General features: G+C 37.1%; 1 pseudogene; it reads right to left on the reverse strand.

Moving 5' to 3' along the window:
* Positions 1 to 6,803: 6,803 nt before the first annotated feature.
* On the reverse strand, positions 6,804 to 19,112 carry LOC109257129 (piggyBac transposable element-derived protein 2-like; annotated as a pseudogene).
* Positions 19,113 to 25,133: the final 6,021 nt, after the last annotated feature.

Genomic DNA, 25,133 nt, shown 5'->3' on the forward strand with positions numbered 1-25,133 from the left:
TGTATGGATTCTCTCTCTCTCTCTCTCTCTCTCTCTCTCTCTCTCTCTCTCTGTCTCTGTATATGTAGATAGAAATAGGTAGATACAGAGATGGAGAGAGATTTATCTATATAGATAGATATCTGTATATATCTACATGTGTCTCTATATCTATCTATCTATCTATCTATCTTATGTTTCTTTGACAATGTTTGGCCCACACCCTCAGATTATGGGCCAGCAGGAGTTAGGCACTCCCAGTTGATGATTGATGGTGAGGGTGGTGATGATAGTGGTAGTAAATATGATGATAATGTAGTTGGAATGCTGGTATGTAAGGTGATGGAGGTAATGATGTTAACGATGATGAAATTTCACCAAGAAAAGTAATTGAATTAGCAATCCTTCATTCAACTATAAAGGGAATGTATACCAATTTCAGTCCTTGAAAGAGGCCAACCACCGCTGAAAGTCTAGGGATGTTTCATTTTCCAAAGATCTGTAAGTGAAGATAAGAATTAAATTGAGTTCTTGATTTCTAATCTTTTAAATGAAGGGGTTAGATAACAAACCTAAACAAAAAGCCAATTATATTAGTCTATTTTAAATATTTTTCACTTAACATTTCAATTATTTTATAGAATTGTCCCTATTATCAAAAATAATCTGTATTATCAAAAATATTAGGACATTTTTTTTAGTTTTAACTCTTTATTTGTAAAATTACATAATTATATAGACTTGATGGAAATAGACAGTTATTTACAGGCTTCTATTACTGGAATTTATTTATTTATTTATTTATTTATTTGTTTGTTTGTTTTTGTCTTACATTTCTAGTGACTTTCTGCCATGTAATGTCAAAGGATAAAATATTCAAATTTTAGCAGAAAGGGAAATAGAGTGAATGTAGCTGAACCTATAAATGTGGAAGAATTCCTGTCTTAATATCTGACAGTATGAACCCAAATGGACAGCAATTGGACTTAAAGGATTTCATAATTTACTAGTACATTCATGACATTTTATTTCTCATTGTTGAGTGACTGAAATATCACAATGTAAACTTATTTAGACAGTTATTTAACACCCAGAAAGGAAAGTATATGTCCATATATCTAGATAGATAGATAGACAGATATATTGATGATATATAGATATATGGACAGATACACACACACACATACACACACACACACACACACATATATATATATATATATATATATATATATATGGAAATCATAATGTATATGTATAAATCATCCCTAAATATCTAGGGGAAAATATAAATTGTTTTTAAATCTGAAATATATTGAGGGTTATATGAAAAAATGTTTTGATCTACAAAATGGATAAGTAACAACATTTTAGGCTATTCTTCATATTGGTGATTAATGCAAATTATTTCTGCAAGGAAAAAAATGTATGTACCAACTGAAGTATAGGGAAGGGTGTATTGGGGGAGAATTATAAACCAGAAACCTTTTCTTTAAAGATTTTTTAAAATTTAAATTTGAGTTTTTTAACATGAAGTATTTTTTAGTAATTACTGCACCCAGTGAAAGGCTAGAACTTACAACCTTGAGACCAAGAGTTATATGCTCTATTAACTGAACCACCCAGGCACCCCTAAACCAAAAATATTTTTGGCAGTGATTGAGCTGATATATGCAAGGACATGTGCTTTAGCCTATAAGCATTGATTCAGGTATCAGCTGTCATTTTTAAGCATTTATAACAATAAATCTGAATTCCTTGCACTTAACTTTTCTTTACAATATAAATATTCTATTAAACTAAACAAAAGAGGCAATGGTTTACAAATGCCCTACTCAGATGGTTAAAAGTATACTCAAAGAGCCATTCTGCTTCAATTTGTTTCAGTGAAGTGGTACCATAGTTTGGGAAAAGCTCAGTATGGCAGAGCTCTCTTCCACACTGGGGTGAAGCAGGAGGAGTTCACTTGGATGGGACTTGAGCTGAAAAAAGGAAATGAGATCCACAGTTCATAGTTGTTTTAAGGTCTAGTGGCTTCACACAAAGTTGTATAATTGCCCTCTTCCTCCTTGCAGAAACAAATGGCTTTAATACATTGCCTTCTTTTTTAAGATAATAAATGTGAAAGGCTGGGAAAAGAAAATCCTCAGGCAAAGTTCTCATCCATTTGCTCACTGTAGCAGATATCATTTGTTAAAAGAGTTCTGGTAAACCAAGCAGTTAGGAAAAAAGACATAAAGAGTCCAATGCCTTGTCAAAAATATACCTTCATGGAGAACAAATCTATGTGGCAGAAACCACTTATTTCTTATCTAATTGGAAAACTTTCTCTATAAATGTCTAAAAAGAGAAGATAAAGTTATCTAGTTCAACTGCATTTCCTACAGTTCTAAAAATAAATGAAATAAGACACTTCGGAAGATAAAATATGACTAAGTAAAGACTTGTGACAGAGCAGGGCAGGAGGTGGGTAAAGTAGAATGGGAAAGCAACTCTTCTCTCTTCTTAGATTGGAATTTCTTTGGTAGGTGTTCTTTGGAACACTCTAATATAAACTTAAGATTCACTAAAATAAAAATTGCGTTTTGTAGATAACTGAATTGATACTGGTCTCTTATTGTCCTCTTCTTTTGAAATGAACAATTAGATGACCAGAATACTCACTACTTTTTTTCAGATTTTATTTTATTTTATTTTATTTTTATTTTTTATTTTTTAAAATTTACATCCAGATTAGTTAGCATATAATGCAACAATGATCTCAGGAGTAGATTCCTTAATGCCCCTTACCCATTTAATATCCTCACTATTAAACAGAAGCTCATCACTGAATATTGTAATGAAATTACTCTTAAATTCTAATTATTCTAACCAAACAATTTCAGTTTCTGTATTCAATTTTTTTTCCTCTTGAATGATTTAAATTCCACATCTTGGGGCATTTTTATTATAATGTAACCATCCTCCCTCTCCCATCCCACAGTTTTGCCATATTACTTAAGGTGTAATTGCGACCCATTTGATTGCCTTGGTTTCGGTTGCCATTATTTTGCCTATAGGATGTGAAGACTCTCTCTATATTTTCATCCTGATTATTCCCTTTTAATCTGTGAGGAAATTGTGCCCCTCTTCTCCCATATGAGATCAGAGACCTCACACACAAAAATCTGAAGTCAGACTGGAATAAGCCCACCATAGTCATTCAAAGAAAAAAAAATGCTGTCATTCTAGTCTAGAGCTGAGAAAATCCTGGTCTCCATGTAACTTTAACACTATTGCACTTAAGATTCTTTAGTACTTACAGCTAAAAGAATGTGAAGAGTTGGAATCAGTGGCTATATGGCTTCATCAATTTCAAAGAAAGAAAACTCATGTGAAGCCCAAAGTCAAGGAAAGCATGAATATACATTATAGTCTCTGAATGCCCCCTCACTTCACCTATGTTGTCTCTTGTTCTGTCCCTCCCTCATCTATTTCTTGGTATTTCTCTTTATATCTATTTCTCAGTATCTCTTTCTTTATCTGTAATTACTCCTACATCTCAGGTCTCCCATGTCTTTCAGTAGCCCTTTCTTGAATACACTTCTGAATTGTTTTGCCAGATATAATCTTTTTTATTATCTTTTCCATTTTTTTTCCAATTTTTTTTTTTTTGCCATTTTCCCTTTGACGCCCCAAACCTCAGCTTTCTGTTTTAAAGTGCCAATATTATTGGTGATAAAAAAGAATGAAATCTTACCGTTTGCAACAATATGGATGAATCTATAGAGTGTATCATGCTAAGTGAAATAAGTCAGGCAAAGAAAGATAAATATCATATGATTTCACTTTTATGTGGAATTTAAGAAACACAACAGATAAGCAGGGGGAATTAAGGGATATTAAGATAAAAATATAGAGGGAGACAAACCATAAGAGATTTAAATACAGAGAATAAACTGAGGGTAGCTAGATGGGAGGTGGGTAGGGAGGTGGATTAAATGGGTGATGAGCATTAAGGAGAGAACTTGTTGGCATGAGTACTGGGTGTTATATACAAGTGACAAATCACTGTGTTCTACTCCTGAAACCAGTACTACACTGTATGTTAACTAACTCAAATTTAAATAAATATATCTTAAAAAATAAAGTGTTGCAGAGAGAACATTTTTGAATGTTCGTTCACTGAAATAAGTTTTATATATTTATACATTTTATGAAAAAATATAATTGAATCTTTTATATTCCTCACTCTAAAGAAAATAACCGTTTACCTTTGGGGGTTCTTTATAATTTCCATTTTATTATATGTAATTTAATTATTAGGAAATTACTTTTTCATGTCCTAATATTAATTAATTCCCATATTAATAGTTAAGGATATAGACAAACAATCCAAGCAATTTACCCTTTCACTGGAACCTCAGAAATGAAATATTCCTTACCTCCAGAAAGATTTTATATCTTGCCCTACTTGCAATCTCACTAACCACTATATTAAGCTCTAAGAAATGCTAAGAGCTAACTTTTTAAAGGTGCATATAATTGGTACTACAAGCTGAAGGATTCCAACTATGGGGATATTTGCTATTATGTAAACAACATATCCAGTCAATTGAATGAATCTTTCTAACTCCATCAGTACCTCGTAGCATTGTACAAGAAGAGCTGCCCAGATATATTTCTAATTTAATGTAACAGTGAATGAATTTCTTCAGAATATTTGACACCAGAGTTTCTCATAATTATTCCATAGGACACCAGCAAGAAGTTGCAAATCAAAGCTGTTTGAGTTACAGTGAGAGAGCCACCAAGTTGCTGTCAAAACTGACTCTTCTGCACACTCAGTCATCCACCAAGTATGAGCCCCAGTGTAGACTGGTATATCCAGTTTTCTGCAGTCTCTGTCAATTGAGTCCACTTTCACGTTGGAATTTAAAAGTACCTGACATTCCTTTGTCATGTATGGACTATTCTCACTAAGATTAAATCTATGTTATCATGTTCTTCGGGTTATCCAGTCTTTCCATCTTTGATTTCTGTGTTCACCAAACCAAGCATCTACTTAATAACAATAAACAAAATGGACTTTTCCACACATTCAAAATGTTTCACACATTTTAATATTGCTAACAGAGCCAGAAGTGGAAAGCTTATATTAACAAAATGGAAAAGATTTTCAAGAACTTACAAATACACAGACTCTGGTTTTCCTACCAATAAACACAGACTTTTTCCCCTTTCCACGAGTTTTCAGGTGAAATTTGTCGAAGCTCAGACACAAAACCAGGAAATAAAATAGTCAATGCAGACTTCATTTTCTAAGACTATACTGTAAGAACTTCTTTGTATCTTCACTTCCACTCATCTTCCATCCAGGTTGTTTTTATAACTGGAAAAACAGCGACAATTCACCTTTATGCAACCTGCGCCTCTTTCCCTGCACTAGCTTCATCCACCACCATCTCCAAAACAACCTCCAACTTCTCAAAGTGGAGGAAGTCCTCACAAGCATGCTATGGAACACATTTTCTTTTCACATGTTACTTACTAAATATTTCCTTTTGACCCTTCTGTCTTATAAATTATTCCTAGATGTCAGGTCTTGGTAAAATTCTCACAGAGTTCTGGATTTCTAATCTTTTAAATGAAGGGGTTAGATAATAGACCTAAACAATAAGCCAATTAAATTAGTCTATTTTAAATATTTTTCTTCACTTAAAATTTCAATTATTTTATAGAATTGTCCCTATTATCAAAAATAATCTATAGTAGGAGTATTTCTTAGTTTCAAGTCTTTATTTGTAAAAATACATAATTATATTAGACTTGGTGGAAATAGACAGTTATTTGCAGGCTTATATTATTAGAATGAATTTTATTATAAACAAACAATTATTAAACCATTTACTATTCATGAAAGTTTCTCTAAAGTTTTCAGCTATATTTGCTTGTCTTTACAAGGAGTCAGCAATAATCCAAAGCAAAAGTTTCATTTGAATATAAAGGGCCCCAAATGTCCATTGACTGATGAATGGAATTGAATATATGCGTTTATATATATGTATATATAATTGAATATATGTGTTTATATCACATATATAAAATATAAAATATATATGTGTATTATATACACATATATAAAATGGAAGATTACCCAGGCATCAAAACCATCAAAAAGAATGAAATCTTGCCATTTGCCAGAACCTGGAAAGAACTAGAATGTATTATGAAAAATAAGTCAATCAGAGAAAGTCAAATACCATATGATTTCACTCATATGTGGGATTTAAGAAACAAACCAGATGAACGTATTGGAGAAGGGGTATAAAAAGAGAGAAGGAAACAAACCATAAGGTGTTCTTAGAGAACAAACAGGGTTGATGGATGGAAGTGGGTGGGGTATGAGCTAGATGGGTGATGGGTGTTAACAGGTCCTTTGTTACCGTGAGCACTGCATGTTATATGTAAGTGATGAATCAGTAAATTCTAGTCCTGAAACCAATATTGTACTGTATGTTAACTAAGTGAACTTAAAATCAAAGTTTGAAAAGAAAAAGAAAAGGCCCTATAAGTTGAAATAAATGACAGTATAATCTATACATTTACAGATATTTATTATTGCTAATATAAATATTAATTTATGTTGCATATAGGAAACATAAAAGACAGTAAAAGGTAATAGTAATGAAGTGGGGAGAAAATACAAAACCAAGTTATTAGGGATTCAGGTCTCCTTTTTCCAACACAAATAAAACACAAGTGCTCTGTCTGCTTTATGAAATTAGCTGTCAACATCTCATTATAAATGAAACACCCAAAGGGCTCCTTGTCCCGATTGTACATCACTGTATGTGGTACTTTCTGAAGCACTTGGAATGGACACCCTTATGGCATTTCTCACTGTAGTGGCAGAGAGCACACTAGATCTTGTCCTGGTTGATGACCCAGTGTCCAATCATGCCAAAGTGGCTCTCAGTTTCCAGGTTCCTGTTTCATTTCCCTTGTCACATTGCTGTCTAGATACACACAGGCCACATATCTCTGGAAGGCCAGGAGGTTTACTTGGGAATCATGGCTGCAGATCTTGTGTAACTGCCATGCATTGCGGAGGTCAGCGCCAATGAGGCTTGAGTACCACTTTGTGCCTCGGATCTTCACTTTGTACTTGGCAATATTCTGGTCCACCTGCTGACACTACCCACCTTTCCTGGTACAGGGATGGTTGGCGGACCTGGTTCTGTGCTTTGATTATTCCTGAATGATAATTGGTCATCCCCACTGTTTCTATACCCACAACATTGGAGCAGATGTTGACCACACTGCTATCATGCTAGCAGCAAACAATGATCTCCTCACTCTCATCAACTTTATACTCAGATGAAATCCCTCTTCATTTTTAAAATCCTTTGTGATCTTTGAGGGGACTTTGCTCAGTCCTGTATTCATGAAGTTTCTGCGGCCTTCACCTCCTTATCCTCAAAATGGACATAAGTTTGACACTTATAAAAACCTTGTCAAAAAATATGTGTTGTGGCAGACAGCCATGCTCCTGAAGAACATCCACAAAATTTACCACCATACTGCCACCTCAGCCCAAGCCCCTGTCTGACTTGGTGAACAGTGTGCCCTGTGAGGGCGCAAACCACACAAGATAGCTCCTGCTTGTTATTCCACACCAGATCTTGTTGCCCAGCTCCATGGGTTTCTCAACAGGCAGCTGCTTGGATCCCTGGTGCCCAAAGTATTCACACATGGACTCACCAAAGCTGTAGAACTCTTCCAGGGGTGCGTGCTTCTGAAATTGCAATTAATCCAGATAATGAGAGCCCTGACCTTGGCAAACCTATCACTATCGTCCAGCTTATTGTTAACTGCAAAATGCATGTATGCGTGAGAAAACCAGTTCAAATCTGTCCCTTCTAATTGCATCAGGCACAAGATGGGCATGTGAATTGGGAGATGTTTCTCAAAACATCCTCCTCCTTGGATAGGCTACATAGGTCTGACCTCTGGGGAAGTGAGTTATTTCTCATGTTCTGTGTGGGCCAGGAAGAGAGCCCAACTTTCAAGGATAAGAAACCTGAAGTCCTTCCCATGGACCTCAGATTGAGGTTATTAGGGGACAGTAACCATCTTCACACCTCCCCCAGTCTCTCCTGGTTTGTAACAGTAGACCCAGGCTTAACATCCTGGGTTTCCACAAGTCTCACTACCTCAGCTGCTGCTTGCCCCCTGCCTCCAAATGCCTTCTACACGTGGCAGTTCATACCCTTAGAGTGGGAATGCTTCCAGAAACTGAGAAACCCCATTAGCAACCATCTTGTGCATTAAGAGATGAGGAGAGTAAATCACATTTGTTGATCACATGTAGATCCTGGAGCTAAAAGCCACTTCAGTACCACATGCACTGCTTTGTCTGCCTCACCTTTTCCTGAGTGTCACTTGTCTCCTCTCCTTCCTTTGCTTAGTGAGGCCAGCAGGATTAAGGGCTTAAAATGTGATAGGCTTGGCCTTTCAAAAAGAGAGGAGTAATTACTTGCATAAAGCCTTTCATCAAACAGCACTTAACTTGAAGTTGAAACTAAGATGAACTGGGAACGTGGGGTTGTCTTTATGTGCAGAGATAAAGAATCTGTAATAAGAGATAAGACAATTAAAAAAAAGTATCTTGGAATCAGGGAAGATGGTGGCGTAGGAGGACGCTGGGCTCACCGCGTGTCCTTCTGATCACTTAGATTACACCTACACCTGCCTAAATAACCAGGAAAACCGCCAGAGGATTAGCAGAACAGAGTCTCTGGAGCCAAGTGCAGACTAGAGGCCCATGGAAGAGGGTAGGAAGGGCAGCGAGGCAGTGCACGCTGCACGGACTGGCGGGAGGGAGCCTGGGCGGAGGGGCAGCCTGCCGGCCAAGCAGAGCCCCCGAGTCTGGCTGGCAAAAGCGGAGGGGCGGGACAGAGTGCATTCTGACAGCAAGCATGACTTAGCATCTGGGAGGTCATAAGTTAACAGATCTGCTCAGAAAGCAGGAAGGCTGGAGGACAAAGGGAGGGAGAGCTGCTGAGCCCCCGGAGGACAGAGCTCAGTTTGGTGGGGAACAAAGGTGCTCCCCGGCGCCATCTCCCTCACCCATCCCCCAGCCAAAAATCCCAAAGGGAGCCAGTTCCTGCCAGGGAACTTGCTCACTCCGCACAAACACCCAACTCTGTGCTTCTGCGGAGCCCAACCGCCAGCAGCGGATCTGACTCCCTCCCGCTGCCACAGGGCCCCTCATGAAGTGGATCACCTAAGGAGAAGTGAGCTAAGCCTGCCCCTCCGGCCCCCGTGCACCTTACCTACCCACCCCAGCTAATACGCCAGATCCCCAGCACCACAAGCCTGGCAGTGTGCAAGTAGCCCAGACTGGCCATGCCACCCCACAGTGAATCCCGCCCCTAGGAGAGGGGAAGAGAAGGCACACACCAGTCTGACTGTGGCCCAGCAGTGGGCTGGGGGCAGACATCAGGTCTGACTGCGGCACCCCCTCCCCCAACTCCAGTTATACCACAGCACAGGGGAAGTCCCCTGCAGGTCCTCACCACTCCAGGGACTATCCAAAATGACCAAACGGAAGAATTCCCCTCAGAAGATTCTCCAGGAAATAACAACAGCTAATGAACTGATCAAAAAGGATTTAAATAATATAACAGAGTGAATTTAGCATAATAGTCATAAAATTAATCACTGGGCTTGAAAACAGTATAGAGGACAGCAGAGAATCTCTTGCTACAGAGACCAAGGGACTAAGGAACAGTCACGAGGAGCTGAAAAACGCTTTAAACGAAATACAAAACAAAATGGAAACCACGACGGCTTGGAATGAAGAGGCAGAGGAGAGAATAGGTGAACTAGAAGATAAAGTTATGGAAAAAGAGAAATCTGAGAGAAAGAGAGATAAAAAAATCCAGGAGTATGAGGGGAAAATTAGAGAACTAAGTGATACACTAAAAAGAAATAATATACGCATAATTGGTATCCCAGAGGAGGAAGAGAGAGGAAAAGGTGCTGAAGGGGTACTTGAAGAAATTATAGCTGAGAACTTGCCTGAACTGGGGAAAGAAAAAGGCATTGAAATCCAAGAAGCACAGAGAACTCCCTTCAGACGTAACTTGAATCGATCTTCTGCACGACATATCATAGTGAAACTGGCAAAATACAAGGATAAAGAGAAAATTCTGAAAGCAGCAAGGGATAAACGTGCCCTCACATATAAAGGGAGACCTATAAGACTCGTGACTGATCTCTCTTTTGAAACTTGGCAGGCTAGAAAGGATTGACACGATATCTTCAGTGTGCTAAAGAGAAAAAATATGCAGCCGAGAATCCTTTATCCAGCAAGTCTGTCATTTAGAATAGAAGGACAGATAAAGGTCTTCCCAAACAAACAAAAACTGAAGGAATTTGTCACCAATAAACCAGCCCTACAAGAGATCCTAAGGGGGATCCTGTGAGACAAAGTACCAGAGACATCGCTATAAGCATAAAACATACAGATATCACAATGACTCTAAACCCGTATCTTTCTATAATAACACTGAACGTAAATGGATAAATGCACCAACGAAAAGACATAGGGTATCAGAATGGATAAAAAAACAAGACCCATCTATTTGCTGTCTATAAGAGACTCATTTTAGATCTGAGGACACCTTCAGATTGAGAGTTACAGGATGGAGAACTATTTATCACCCTACTGGAAGCCAAAAGAAATCTGGAGTAGCCATACTTATATCAGACAAACTAGACTTTAAATTAAAGGCTGTAACAAGAGAGGAAGAAGGGCATTATATAATAATTATAGGGTCTATCCATCAGGAAGAGCTAACAATTATAAATGTCTATGCGCCGAATACCGGAGCCCCCAGATATATAAAACAATTACTCATAAACATAAGCAACCTTATTGATAAGAATGTGGTAATTGCAGGGGACTTTAACACTGCACTTACAGAAATGGGTAGATCATCTAGACACACGGTCAATAAAGAAACAAGGGCCCTGAATGATACATTGGATCAGATGGACTTGACAGATATATTTAGAACTCTGCATCCCAAAGCAACAGAATATACTTTCTTCCCGACTGCACATGGAACATTCTCCAAGATAGATCATATACTGGGTCACAAAACAGCCCTTCATAAGTTTACAAGAATTGAAATTATACCATGCATATTTCAGACCACAATGCTATGAAGCTTGAAATCAACCACAGGAAAAAGTCTGGAAAACCTCCAAAAGCATGGAGGTTAAAGAACACCCTACTAACGAATGAGTGGGTCAACCAGGCAATTAGAGAAGAAATTAAAAAATATATGGAAACAAACGAAAATGAAAATACAACAATCCAAACGCTTTGGGATGCAGCGAAGGCAGTCCTGAGAGGAAAATAGGCAATCCAGGCCTATCTCAAGAAACAAGAAAAATCTCAAATACAAAATCTAACAGCACACCTAAAGGAAATAGAAGCAGAACAGCAAAGGCAGCCTAAACCCAGCAGAAGAAGAGAAATCATAAAGATCAGAGAATAAATAAATATAGAATCTAAAAAAACTGTAGAGCAGATCAACGAAACCAAGAGTTGGCTTTTTGAAAAAATAAACAAAATTGACAAACCTCTAGCCAGGCTTCTCAAAAAGAAAAGGGAGATGACCCAAATAGATAAAATCATGAATGAAAATGGGATTATTACAACCAATCCCTCAGAGATACAAACAATTATCAGGGAATACCATGAAAAATTATATGCCAACAAATTGGACAACCTGGAAGAAATGGACAAATTCCTAAACACCCACACTCTTCCAAAACTTAATCAGGAGGAAATAGAAAGCTTGAACAGACCCATCACCAGCGAAGAAATTGAATCGGTTATCAAAAATCTCCCAACAAGTAAGAGTCCACGACCAGATGGCTTCCCAGGGGAGCTCTACCAGACGTTTAAAGCAGAGATAATACCTATCCTTCTCAAGCTATTCCAAGAAATAGAAAGAGAAGGAAAACTTCCAGATTCATTCTATAAAGCCAGTATTACTTTGATTCTTAAACCAGACAGAGACCCAGTAACAAAAGACAACTACAGGCCAATATCCCTGATGAATATGGATGCAAAAATTCTCAATAAGATACTAGCAAATCGAATTCAACAGCATATAAAAAGAATTATTCATCATGATCAAGTGGGATTCATTCCTGGGATGCAGGGCTGGTTCAACATTCGCAAATCAATCAACGTGATACATCACATTAACAAAAAAAAAGAGAAGAACCATATGATCCTGTCAATCGATGCAGAAAAGGCCTTTGACAAAATCCAGCACCCTTTCTTAATAAAAACCCTTGAGAAAGTCGGGATAGAAGGAACATACTTAAAGATGATAAAAGCCATTTATGAAAAGCCCACAGCTAACATCATCCTCAATAGGGAAAAACTGACAGCTTTTTCTCTGAGATCAGGAACACGACAGGGATGCCCACTCTCACCGCTTTTCTTTAACATAGTGTTGGAAGTGCTAGCATCAGCAATCAGACAACAAAAGGAAATCAAAGGCATCAAAATTGGCAAAGATGAAGTCAAGCTTTCACTTTTTGCAGGTGACATGATACTATACATGGAAAATCCGATAGACTCCACCAAAAGTCTGCTAGAACTGATACAGGAATTCAGCAAAGTTGCAGGATACAAAATCAATGTACAGAAATCAGTTGCATTCTTATACACTAACAATGAAGCAACAGAAAGACAAATGAAGAAACTGATCCCATTCACAATTGCACCAAGAAGCATAAAATACCTAGGAATAAATCTAACCAAAGATGTACAAGATCTGTATGCTGAAAACTATAGAAAGCTTATGAAGGTAATTGAAGAAGATTTAAAGAAATGGAAAGACATTCCCTGCTCATGGATTGGAAGAATAAATATTGTCAAAATGTCAATACTACCAAAGCTATCTACACATTCAATGCAATCCCAATCAAAATTGCACCAGCATTCTTCTCAAAACTAGAACAAGCCATCCTAAAATTCATATGGAACCACAAAAGTCCCCGAATAGCCAAAGTAATTTTGAAGAAGAAGACCAAAGCAGGAGGCATCACAATCCCAGACTTTAGCCTCTACTACAAAGCTGTCATCATCAAGACAGCATGGTATTGGCACAAAAACAGACACATAGACCAATGGAATAGAATAGAAACCCCAGAACTAGACCCACAAACGTATGGCCAACTAATCTTTGAGAAAGCAGGAAAGAACATCCAATGGAAAAAAGACAGTCTCTTTAACAAATGGTGCTGGGAGAACTGGACAGCAACATGCAGAAGGTTGAAACTAGACCACTTTCTCACACCATTCACAAAAATAAACTCAAAATGGATAAAGGACCTGAATGTGAGACAAGAAACCATCAAATCCTAGAGGAGAAAGCAGGAAAAGACATCTCTGACCTAAGCCGTAGCAGTCTCTTACTTGACACAACCCCAAAGGCAAGGGAATTAAAAAGCAAAAGTGAATTGCTGGGACCTTATGAAGATAAAAAGCTTCTGCACAGCAAAGGAAACAACCAACAAAACTAAAAGGCAACCAACGGAATGGGAAAAGATATTTTCAAATGACATATCGGACAAAGGGCTAGTATCCAAAATCTATAAAGAGCTCATCAAACTCCACACCCAAACAACAAATAACCCAGTGAAGAAATGGGCAGAAAACATGAATAGACACTTCTCTAAAGAAGACATCCGGATGGCCAACAGGCACATGAAAAGATATTCAACGTCGCTCCTTATCAGGGAAATACAAATCAAAACCACACTCAGATATCACCTCACGCCAGTCAGAGTGGCCAAAATGAACAAATCAGGAGACTATAGATGCTGGCGAGGATGTGGAGAAACGGGAACCCTCTTGCACTGTTGGTGGGAATGCAAATTGGTGCAGCCGCTCTGGAAAGCAGTGTGGAGGTTCCTCAGAAAATTAAAAATTGACCTACCCTATGACCCAGCAATAGCACTGCTAAGAATTTACCCAAGGGATACAGGAGTACTGATGCATAGGGGCACTTGTACCCCAATGTTTATAGCAGCACTCTCAACAATAGCCAAATTATGGAAAGAGCCTAAGTGTACATCAACTGATGAGTGGATAAAAAATTGTGGTTTATATACACAATGGAATACTACGTGGCAATGAGAAAGAATGAAATATGGCCTTTTGTAGCAACATGGATGGAACTGGAGAGTGTGATGCTAAGTGAAATAAGCCATACAGAGAAAGACAGATACCATATGGTTTCACTCTTATGTGGATCCTGAGAAACGTAACAGAAACCCATGGGGGAGGGGAAGGAAAAAAAAAAGAGGTTTGAGTGGGAGAGAGCCAAAGCATAGGAGACTGTTACAAACTGAGAACAAACTGAGGGTTGATGGGGGGTGGGAGGGAAGGGAGGGTAGGTGGGTGATGGGTATTGAGGAGGGCACCTTTTGGGATGAGCACTGGGTGTTGTATGGAAACCAATTTGACAATAAATTTCATATATTGAAAAAAAAAAGAAAGAAAGAAAATTAAAAAAAGTATCTTAATTAACAATGCAATAGGACTTTGTCCACCATTTAAGAGAAAAAAAAAAATCTCTAGCTTAAGCTTCACCAGCAGCCAGAGGGTAATAATTTGCATACACACAGGAGATAGTATCTAGTTGATTGGCTAATTAGAGGGGAAGAAAGAACAAAATACCCACCTTACACCTCACAACAAAACACATTCTAAGTCACAGTTTCCACCATCATAACTTCTGGCATGTACGCCTGGATGAGTCTTTGTTATGGGGGCTGTCTTGTGTACTATGGGATGTTTAGTACCTCCCAGGCCTCTATATACTAGATACTAATAGGATACCAAATATCCTACTTGTGAAAACCACAAAAGTTTTAGACATGGCAAACATCAATGGGGTACAGAATTATTCTTGGCTGACAACTACTATTCTAGATCAGCATTACTAACAAAAATTATTGTAATGATGGAAATGTTTTGTATCAACCCTTTCTAATATGTTAGCCATGAGGCATATATGTTTGTTAAAGTTTTGATATATGACTAGTGTGATTGAGAACTTGAATTTTTAATTTTATGTAATAGCCACATGTGGTTGCCTATTGAACACGGTATTGGAAAGAAACCTTAGGTATATAAGTTATTTGTGCTTTATGGAATGTTTGTGATAATTGATTAAAATTTAATTATATTATTAGTTATTATTTGTAACATTTTCTCTGGCAAATTGATTCCTGTAGATATTATATCTTGGGGTGTGTGCAGTTCCATTTCCCAGAACATTTGAATATCAAGCCTATGTTAGAAAAATTGTCATTAACCTGTGGTAATAGTATTTGTGTGACAAATCCAGTTTTACACCAAATAGAGGTGAAAACACAGGAAAATACATTATAATACACGTGAAGGATTTTTATAGAGGTGTTCTGTTGCCCCCCCCCCCCGAAAACTTCTTTTACCAATATACCATATGTTAGATTGATCTGGTTTCATAATAATAAAGCAGGTTGTTGTGAATTCTATACTCCTTTATTGTTCTGGACAGAGGTATATCACTTTTATCATCACAAACACCGATAGATATTCACATACAAAATGTATTATTATGCAGTAAAGTCCATCTTACTCCAGTAGGAAGAATACACATAGAATTAATAAGCATCCCAACTACCCACTAATTGAACATCATAACTATGATTTGTGACTAATTTATGCATAACGGCAGTGGGAGAACAATGATGTAAGTTACAAGTTCCTTTAGTAATTTTCTGTAGGTTAGGGTGACTATGTAATTTCCATAAATTCATATTTTGGGCTGCTGCTGTTAACACAGATGACATTGATTCATTGTCAGTTATAATACATCTGAATTAATTTATCAGATAAACCTTGTTGCCTTAAACTGCATGTCTTTTCCCATTGCTGAGCACAGGCATTTGCTGCCATAGGGTTTTGGGTTTGGACTAGCCAATTTATCAGTTTTTTTTTTTTTTTTAATTTTTTTTTTCAACATTTATTTATTTTTGGGACAGAGAGAGACAGAGCATGAACGGGGGAGGGGCAGAGAGAGAGGGAGACACAGAATCGGAAACAGGCTCCAGGCTCTGAGCCATCAGCCCAGAGCCTGACGCGGGGCTAGAACTCACGGACTGCGAGATCGTGACCTGGCTGAAGTCGGACGCCCAACCGACTGCGCCACCCAGGCGCCCCATATCAGTTTTAAGTTATCATCCCAGGTAGCTTTACAACATTGAATCTCATCTTGAAGGATCTACTCTAGTTTCCCCTTTTCTACAAGTTTATGTGTCTTTTCAGTATACCTTTACTTAGTAAAGGCAAATTCTGCTTGCCCTAAAATTCCAAGTTCTACCCCAAGGCTCCCAAAGCTTGCTTTGTTCTTTGGAGCTAATATTGTTTAACCCACCATAGGTGCTATTGCCATTGTAATCTAACAGAATTAGTACAGTTTGGGTACAAATTTTGAACCCCCAAAATGTTGAGTTCTCCATGTCAGATTAATTGGGTATTAGTTACTTCTAAGTACAATTTGGTTTGGGTGTATCAAAGGGCTTCACATAACCTTCCTGATCTTATAGTCAAATTAGTATATGGGGGAGGTTGTGACCACCAAGCGTTTTTTTTTTTTCTTTCTTTCTTTTATTTTTTAAAAGGTTTTCATTCCTTTTGTTTGTTTGTCTTAATTTATTCCATCCAAAAATCATGGCTTGTGTATACATTGAATATTTTGACAGCTAGGACAAGCTGCTGCTAATAGTTGTCTTTCATATTCCGCAATCTTTTGCAAGATAATTATTTAAATTTATTGAAACACAGTGATAAAATTGTTGAATATTATAAATTGTATAGGTAGGATTTGAATTTGGTGATATTTATTGGAACATTCATCCTATCATGTGTCTCCTATAATCAATATATCCCAACAAGTAGGCACCAAAAGTTAAAGGCAATTTGAGATATTCCATGAAGTCATAAACATGTGGTGTAAGTTGTCATTAGAGTGTATATCTGTGGTGCTCTTGCATGTGAGATTAGCAAAAATAGCATGTAACAAGATTTTATCAGGGTGTAATGGAAAAGGGGGTGGAGATAAACATTCAGGTTTAACATCATCTAAGTTTACAGAGTTACAAACATAATGAAAAAAGAACAGGCATGGTCCTCAATCTTGGGAGTAGATGCCTACTCAGTTGCCATCTGCTTCTCATCCTGGTTAACAGCGAATGTTGTTTTAGGAGGAGCCCAGTGTCAGAAATAAGAGTTGAAGTCCAATCGGGTGAAGGTGACTTTTTTAAAATGAGAAACATGGATCCATGAGTTTATCTTCTTTAAGTTGGAGGTACAGGAATATGTTAAGAGTACCTGATAATGTCCTTTCCTTCTCTCTCTCTCTCTCTCTCTCTCTCTCTCTCTCTCTCTCCTTCAATTGGGAACTCATTTAGGAAGGAGTCAGAAATCAAAGCAGTACTTTGTTTTAGGACCTGAATTAGGCCTTGGCAAGAGGATAGAATATTCCCTTTTAATAAGGTGGGCTCATATTACCCTTCATTAAACCTCATAAGTCATCCTGTTATCATTTCAAACAGGTGAAGTTTATGTTTGCCTAAAGGAGTAGACCTGAAGCTCAAGCACACCAGGGTAGAGGTTTTGACCGTGGTAGGTTAAAAGCTTCAGTAAATTTTGTTAATTAAATTTTAATTGTGCCATTAGTTCTTCCTACCAATCCAGAATATTGAGGATGAAAGCACAGTGAAAATGCTGCACTATTGGCCAAACATTGCATATTGCTTTGTTCTTTGAAATGGGAGCCTTTGTCACTATGTAGTTCTGAAGGAATGCTCCAATGAGGAATAATTACTCTCAGTTAATATTTTAGCTACTGTGAGGGAAGTAGCTCTCTGACAGGGAAAGACTTTGACCCAATGAGAAAACATGCAACTCATAATCAAAACACATTTATATCCTTGAGTAAGCAGTAAATGAATAAAGTTGGTTTGCCATCCTTCAAAGGGACCCTTTGGGAAGGGAAAAAACCTGGAGATCCATGGAAGGCTTGTGTTTATGACAAATTGTACACCGTTTATATAGCTTATAAGCATCTGTTGGAGAGAGTTTCCAAATGTATTATTTTCCCCACATTACCATTTTTCAGATCCCTAATTAATTAATTGATGAAAATATAATAAAAGGGGCATGTGGGAAGTAATAGAAACAATGTGTTTTCCATTGGCCCTTCCCATATCTGTGAGGGGTGGTCTAATTTTCTTCCTTCTTCTTCCATGGTCGTTGGTTTTTGTTTTATTTTTTTTTCCTTAGAAGCATTTTTTTTTTGTGCCTGCAAAATATTTTTTTACGTTCATTTATTTATTTTGAGAGAGAAAGAGCATGGGGGCAGAGCATAGACTGAGGGAAAGAAAGAATCACAAGCAGGCTCCACGCTGTCAGCACAGAGCCTGACATGGAGCTTGATCTCATTAATCATGAGATTACGACTAGAGTTGAAATCTAGAGTTGGACACTTAAACGACTGAGTCATCCAGGTGCTACAGGAAATGTTTATTTTAATTAAATGGAATTAGGATTAAAGGAACACTCAAGAATATGGGTAGACGTCAACTTTAAGGCTGCCTGTTTAACAGCTGAATCAGATAAATGGTTTCCTTTAGTTCTGTGGTGTCTGCCTTGCATGTCCAAGAATTTTTATAATAGCAAGTTGCTTTAGTAATTGTATAGCTTTCAGTAATTGGAATACGTGTTTTCCATTTTTAAGTTTGTCTAGTAGAGGTCAGAAATTCCATTTGTTTCCATAGCACGCCAAAGTAATGAGTGGCTCCAAAAGCATAATGACTTTCACTATAATTATTAGCCATTTTACGTTTTGCTAGCTGGCAAGCCCTGATAAGAGCTTACTTAACAGTTGAGTTTACTTAACAGTTGGTAAATAAGAACTTCCAGTAATATCAGTTAATGATGTGATAGCGTGCCTAGCTTGGTAATGTCCTTGTTCATCCTTAGATAAGACTTGTTTGGGGACCATGTTAGGTCTGTATAATCAAGAGTCATTCCCTGTAAATCATTTCCTGGTATAAGAATATAATTGGTTAACATAATACAATCATTGCTATTAAGGTGTGAAGTGCCCTCTGGTGTGAGTAGTAAAGTGGCAAGGTTCAGATTACAGCATTGCATTAGCGTGATGTTGGTTGCAGTTAATCAGAGTAATTCATAAGAAGCAAGTTGGCTAGCACAGAACTGTAGGATATGATGATAATTCAGAATGGCTTCAGTTGAGGGAGTCACATAATTAAAAGAGCACTCATAATTATTTCTTCAGTGGCTTTACAGAGGAGTGCTGTGGCAGAAAATGCCCATTAACAAGGGTGGGGTGGTGGAATCCCTTAGTTACTGAATCTTGTTGCAGCTATAATATCCTGGTGGCCAATAGTAATCACTATGTTTTTAAGCTAATACTCATAGGGAATGTCTTCCTGTTTAAATAGGAAAAAAAAAAAAAGTAATTTATAGGTAAGTTGACCTAAAGCAGGGGCTGAGTTAATGTAGACTTTAGCATTTCTACAGTTTTTCATCCTTCAGGGGTCAAGGTTATGGGGCCAGATTGGTTTAACTTTAATAGATTTTTTAAAGTTTCCTTATTTATTTGTGGGTATGAGAGAGACATAAAGAGAATCTAAAGTAGGCCCTGTGCTGTCAGTGTGGAGCCTGACACAGGCTGGACCATGAGATCATGACTTGAGCAGAAACCAAGACCTATAAACTTAACTGACTGAGTGCCCTTATCTTTAATAGATTATATAAAGGTTGAACTATAATGGGAAAAATCAGGCATCCAATTTTGGCAATAGCTTATAAGCCCTATAAATCCTCTTAGTTGTCTCTTGGTTTTGGGTAAATGAAAACCCAAAATCCCTCTTACTGTTCCAGCATTTGTCAATAGGCCATCTTTTGATATCATCCTAGTTTCGTGGTATTTTACCATAGGTAAGCAAAATTGTAACTTGTCTCATAAGATTTTGTGGTCCTTAAAGACCAGTTGTTTCAGCAAAATAGTGTCCTTTTGACAATCTGTTTCTGTGTTTAAGCATAGCAGTAAGCCATCTACATATCTCAGCCCTATCTGAGATAAAACTCTGGAGGGAGATACAACCTGGTAGGCAGACAGTTTGGAACTGGACAGGATAGAGGTGAAGAGAGGACAGAAGCCTAAGGCAAAGGAAGGGTGCTTGATCATGGGTCTGTGAGATCTCAAAGTTCCTGCACCAGAGATTACAGAACCCAGTGAAGCCATTTCTGCCTCTCCTGCACATGTGTCCCACACTAACACACTCCATTGAGCTAAGCAGCACCAGTTAGTGGAGAACCGAGCTATTATACCAAACCTCACTGAATTGTGCCTTCCAAGTACATACCCTAGAATTTCAGTACAAGTCACTCAACCTCCTTACTGTATGGAGTATAGAGTGCTTCATAGTTTCATTTCTAAGGGGGACTGAATGTAATGTCACTCAGATTTCATTCTGTTTGCTGATTCATTTATTTGTTCATTTTCTTTGCTTCTGATTTTTCTTATATTGTTTTCTTTTTTCTTCCTTTTTTTTCTTTTTCTTGAATATAGAAAAAGAAAATATATTTTTATTTATTTTATTTTTATTGTTTAAAATTTTTATTCTATTTTATTATATATGTATTTTTTAATTTTAAAATTTTTTCTTAACATTTTTTAAACTTCCTTTCCTTTTTCCTCTATACTATCAAGCTTCTTTCAACAAGAAGACAAAAACACACAAAGAATCTAGGTTCTTTTATTTTATTTTTTGTTTTATTTTAAATTTTTTAATTTAATTTATTTTTTTATTTTTTAAATTTTTTTCTTCCTCCAAAAGGACAAAATGAAGGAATTCACTCCAAAAGAAATAACAGGAAGAAATGATAGCCAGGGACTTAATCAACAAAGATAAAAGTAAGATGTCTGGAATAGAATTTAGAACCATGATAATAAGAATGGTAGCTGGGGTTGAAAAAATCATAGAAGACTCCAGATACTCTCTTTATGTGGAGATAAAAGAAATAAAATCTAGTGAGGCCAAAGTTAAAAATGCTGTAACTGTGATGCAACCTTGAAGGGATGAGACAACAGCAAGAATGTACAAAGCAGAGCATCAAATCAGCGATTAAGAAGATAAAACTGTGAAGAATAATGAAGCAGAGAAAAGGGGGAAACAAAGGCAAAAGGTCACGGTACAAGACTTAGAGAACTCAGTGACTTATTAAAAAGGAATAAGATCCAAATCATAGGAGTCCCAGAAGATGAAGAGAGAAAAAGAGGCAAAAGGTTTCTATGAGTGAAATATAGGGGAAAACTTTCCTAATCTGGGGAATGACACGGACATTAAAATCCAAGAATCACAGAGAATTCCAGTTAGATTTAAGAAAAACTGACCATCACCAAGGCATATCATTGACAAATTCACAAAACACACAGACAAGGAAAGAATCATGAAAGCCACAAAGAAAAACATAAGTCCACAGCAGACCTATACGCAGAAACTGGGCAAGATAGAAAGGAGTGGCAGAATATATTCAAATGTGCTGAATCAGAAAAAAATATGCAGCCAAGAATTATTTATCCAGCAAGGCTGTCATTCAAAATAGAAGGAAGAGGGGCGCCTGGGTGGCGCAGTCGGTTAAGCATCCGACTTCAGCCAGGTCACCATCTCGCGGTCCGTGAGTTCGAGCCCCGCGTCAGGCTCTGGGCTGATGGCTCGGAGCCTGGAGCCTGCTTCCGGTTCTGTGTCTCCCTCTCTCTCTACCCCTCCCCCATTCATGCTCTGTCTCTCTCTGTCCCAAAAATAAATAAAAAACGTTGAAAAAAAATCAAAATAGAAGGAAGATAAAGAGTTTCCAAGACAAACAAAAACTAAAGGAATGTGTTACCACTAAACCAGCCCTGCAAGAAATTTTAAGGGGGCTCTTTGAATTGAGACAAGACAAGACAAGACAAAACAGACCAAAAGCAACAAAGACTAGAAAGTACAGAGAACAGTACCAGAAACACCAATTCTACAGGCAACACAATGGTGCTAAATTCATATCTTTCAGTACTCACTCTAGAGGTAAATGGACTAATGCTCCAATCAAATGATATAAGGTATCAGAATGGATAAGAAAACAAGACTCATCTATATGCTGCTTACGGGAGACTTACTTTAGACCAAAAGATACCTTCAGATTGAAAGTGAGAGGATGGAAAACTATCTATCACACTAATGGTAATCAAAAGAAAACTGGAGTAACCTTATCTATGTCAGACAAATCAAACTTTAAAATGAAGACTGTAAGAAGGGATGAAGAAGGGCATTATATCATAATTAATGGGTCTATCCACCAAGATCTGACAATTGTAAATACTTATGCCCTCAATGTGAAAATACCCAAACATATAAGTCAATTAATCACAAACATAAATACATTCATTGATAATAATACAATAATAGTAGAGTACTCCAAAATCACACTTACAACAATGGATAGATCATGTAAGCTGAAAGTCAACAAGGAAACAATGGCTTTGAATGACACATAGGACTGTTGGCCCTAACAGATGTATTCAGAACATTTTATCCTAAAGAAGCAGAACACATATTCTTCCCAAGTGCAAAATGAACACTTTCCAGAATATATCACATACTAGGTCACAAATCAACCTTCACCAAGAACAAAAAGATTGAGATCATATGTTGCATAGTTTCAGACCACAATGCTATGAACCTCAAAATAAACTACAAGAAAAAATTTGGAAAGACCATGAGTATATAAAGATTAAAGAACATCCTACTAGAGAATGAATGGGTTAACAAATAAATGAAAGAGGAAGTGAAAAATTACATGGAAGACAATAAAAATAAAAACACAACCGTCCCAAACCTTAGGGATGCAACAAACGCAGAAGAGGGAAGTACATAGCAATCCAGGCATTCCTATGAAGGAAGAAAGATGTCAACTACACGACCTAACTTTAGAACTAAAAGACCTGGGAAAAGAAGAGCAAATAAAGCTCAAAATCAGCAGAAGAAGGAAAATAATAAAGATTAGAACAAAGTCAATGATACAAAAATCAAAACAAAACAATACAGTAAAACAGATCAATAAAATCTGGAGCTGGTGCTTTGAAAGAATTAACAAAATTGATAAACCACTAGTCAGATTGATCAAAAATAAAAAGTGAAGGGCCAAATAAATAAAATCACAAATGAAGGAGATCACAACCAACACCACAGAAATAGGAGCAATAAATAGAATACTATGAGCAATCATATGCCAACAAATTGGGAAATCTGGAAGAAATGAACAAATTCATGAAAACATATAAACTACCAAAATGGAAACAGGAAGAAATAGAAAATTTGAACAAACACATATTCAGTAAAGAAATTGAACCAATAATCAAAAGTCTCCCAACAAAATGGAGTCCAGGACTGGATAGTTTTCCAGTGCAATTCCACCAAACATTTAAAGACTTAACATCTATTTTTTGAAGCTGTTCCAAAAAAATAGAAATGGAAGGAAAACTTCCAAACTCATTCTATGAGGCCAGAATTACCTTTATTCCAAAACCAGACAAAGACCCCACTAAAAAGGAGAACTACAGACCATTATCCCTGATGAACATGGATGCAAAAATTCACAATAAGATACTAGCAAACCGGATCCAGCAATACATTAAAAGAGCTTGCTTTTTTTTTTCCATTGGATATTCTTTCTGGCTTTGTCAAGATCAGTGGCCATACCTTTGGGGGTGCATTTCTGGGTTATCTATTCTGTGCCATTTATCTATGTGTCTGTTTTTGTGCCAGTACCATACTGTCTTGATGACAAGACAATAGAGTGGGATTTATTCCCAGTATACAAAGCTGGTTCAATATCTTCAAATAATCAATATGATGCATCACATTAATCAAAGACAGGATAAGAAGCACATGACCCTCTCAAGAGATGCACAAAGAGCATTTGACAAAATACAGCGTTGTTTCCTGAATAAAAACCCTCAAGAAAGTAGTGATAGAAGGAACATATTTCAAGATTATAAAGGTCATATATGAAATATCTAAGCTAATATCCTCCATGGCAAAAAGCTTAGAAATTTCCTCCTAAGGTTAGGAACACGACAGGGATGCTGATTCTCAACACTGTTATTCAACATATTGTTGGAAGTCCTAGCCTCAGTATTCAGATAACAAAAAGAAATAAAGGTCTCCAAATCAGCAAGGAAGAAGTCAAATTTTCACTCTTCACAGATGGCATGATACCAGATGTGGAAAGCCCAAAAGATGCCACTAGAAAACTTCTAGAATGGATAAATAAATTCAGTAAAAATACAGGATATAAAATAAATGTACAGAAATTGTTTGCATTTCTATACACCAATAATGAAGCACCAGAAAGAGAAATCAAGGAATCAATCCCAACTAAAATTGCACCAAACCATAAAATACCTAGGAATAAACCTAACCAAAGAGGTGAAATATCTATACACTGAAAAATATAGTAAGCTATGAAAATGGATGAAGATTTCTTCCACACAAAAATGAAGAACATTCCATACTCATGGATTTGAAGAACAAATATTGTTAAAATGTTGATACTACCCAAAGCAATCGACTTATTCAATGCAATCCCTAACAATTACACCAGCATTCTTCTCAAAGCTAGAGCAAACAATCCTAAAATTTGTATGCATTCATAAAAGACCCTGAATAGGCAAAGTAACGTTGAAAAAGAATCCAAAGCTGTAGGCATCACATTTGAGGAATTTAGACTGTATTACAAAGCTATAATCATTGAGATATTCTGGTACTGGCACAAAAACAGACACATAGATAAATGGAATAGAATAGAGAACCAGAAATTCACCCCCAAATGCAAAGTCACTGATCTTTGACAAAGCAGGAAAGAATATCCAATGGAAAAAAAAAAAGCAGTCCTTTCAGCAGATGGTGCTGAGAAAACTGGACAGCAACATGAGGAAGAATGAACCTGGACC

This window comes from Panthera pardus, unplaced genomic scaffold (genome assembly GCF_024362965.1).
Source record: "Panthera pardus isolate Hobbes unplaced genomic scaffold, ASM2436296v1 HiC_scaffold_1, whole genome shotgun sequence".
NCBI lineage: Eukaryota > Metazoa > Chordata > Mammalia > Carnivora > Felidae > Panthera > Panthera pardus.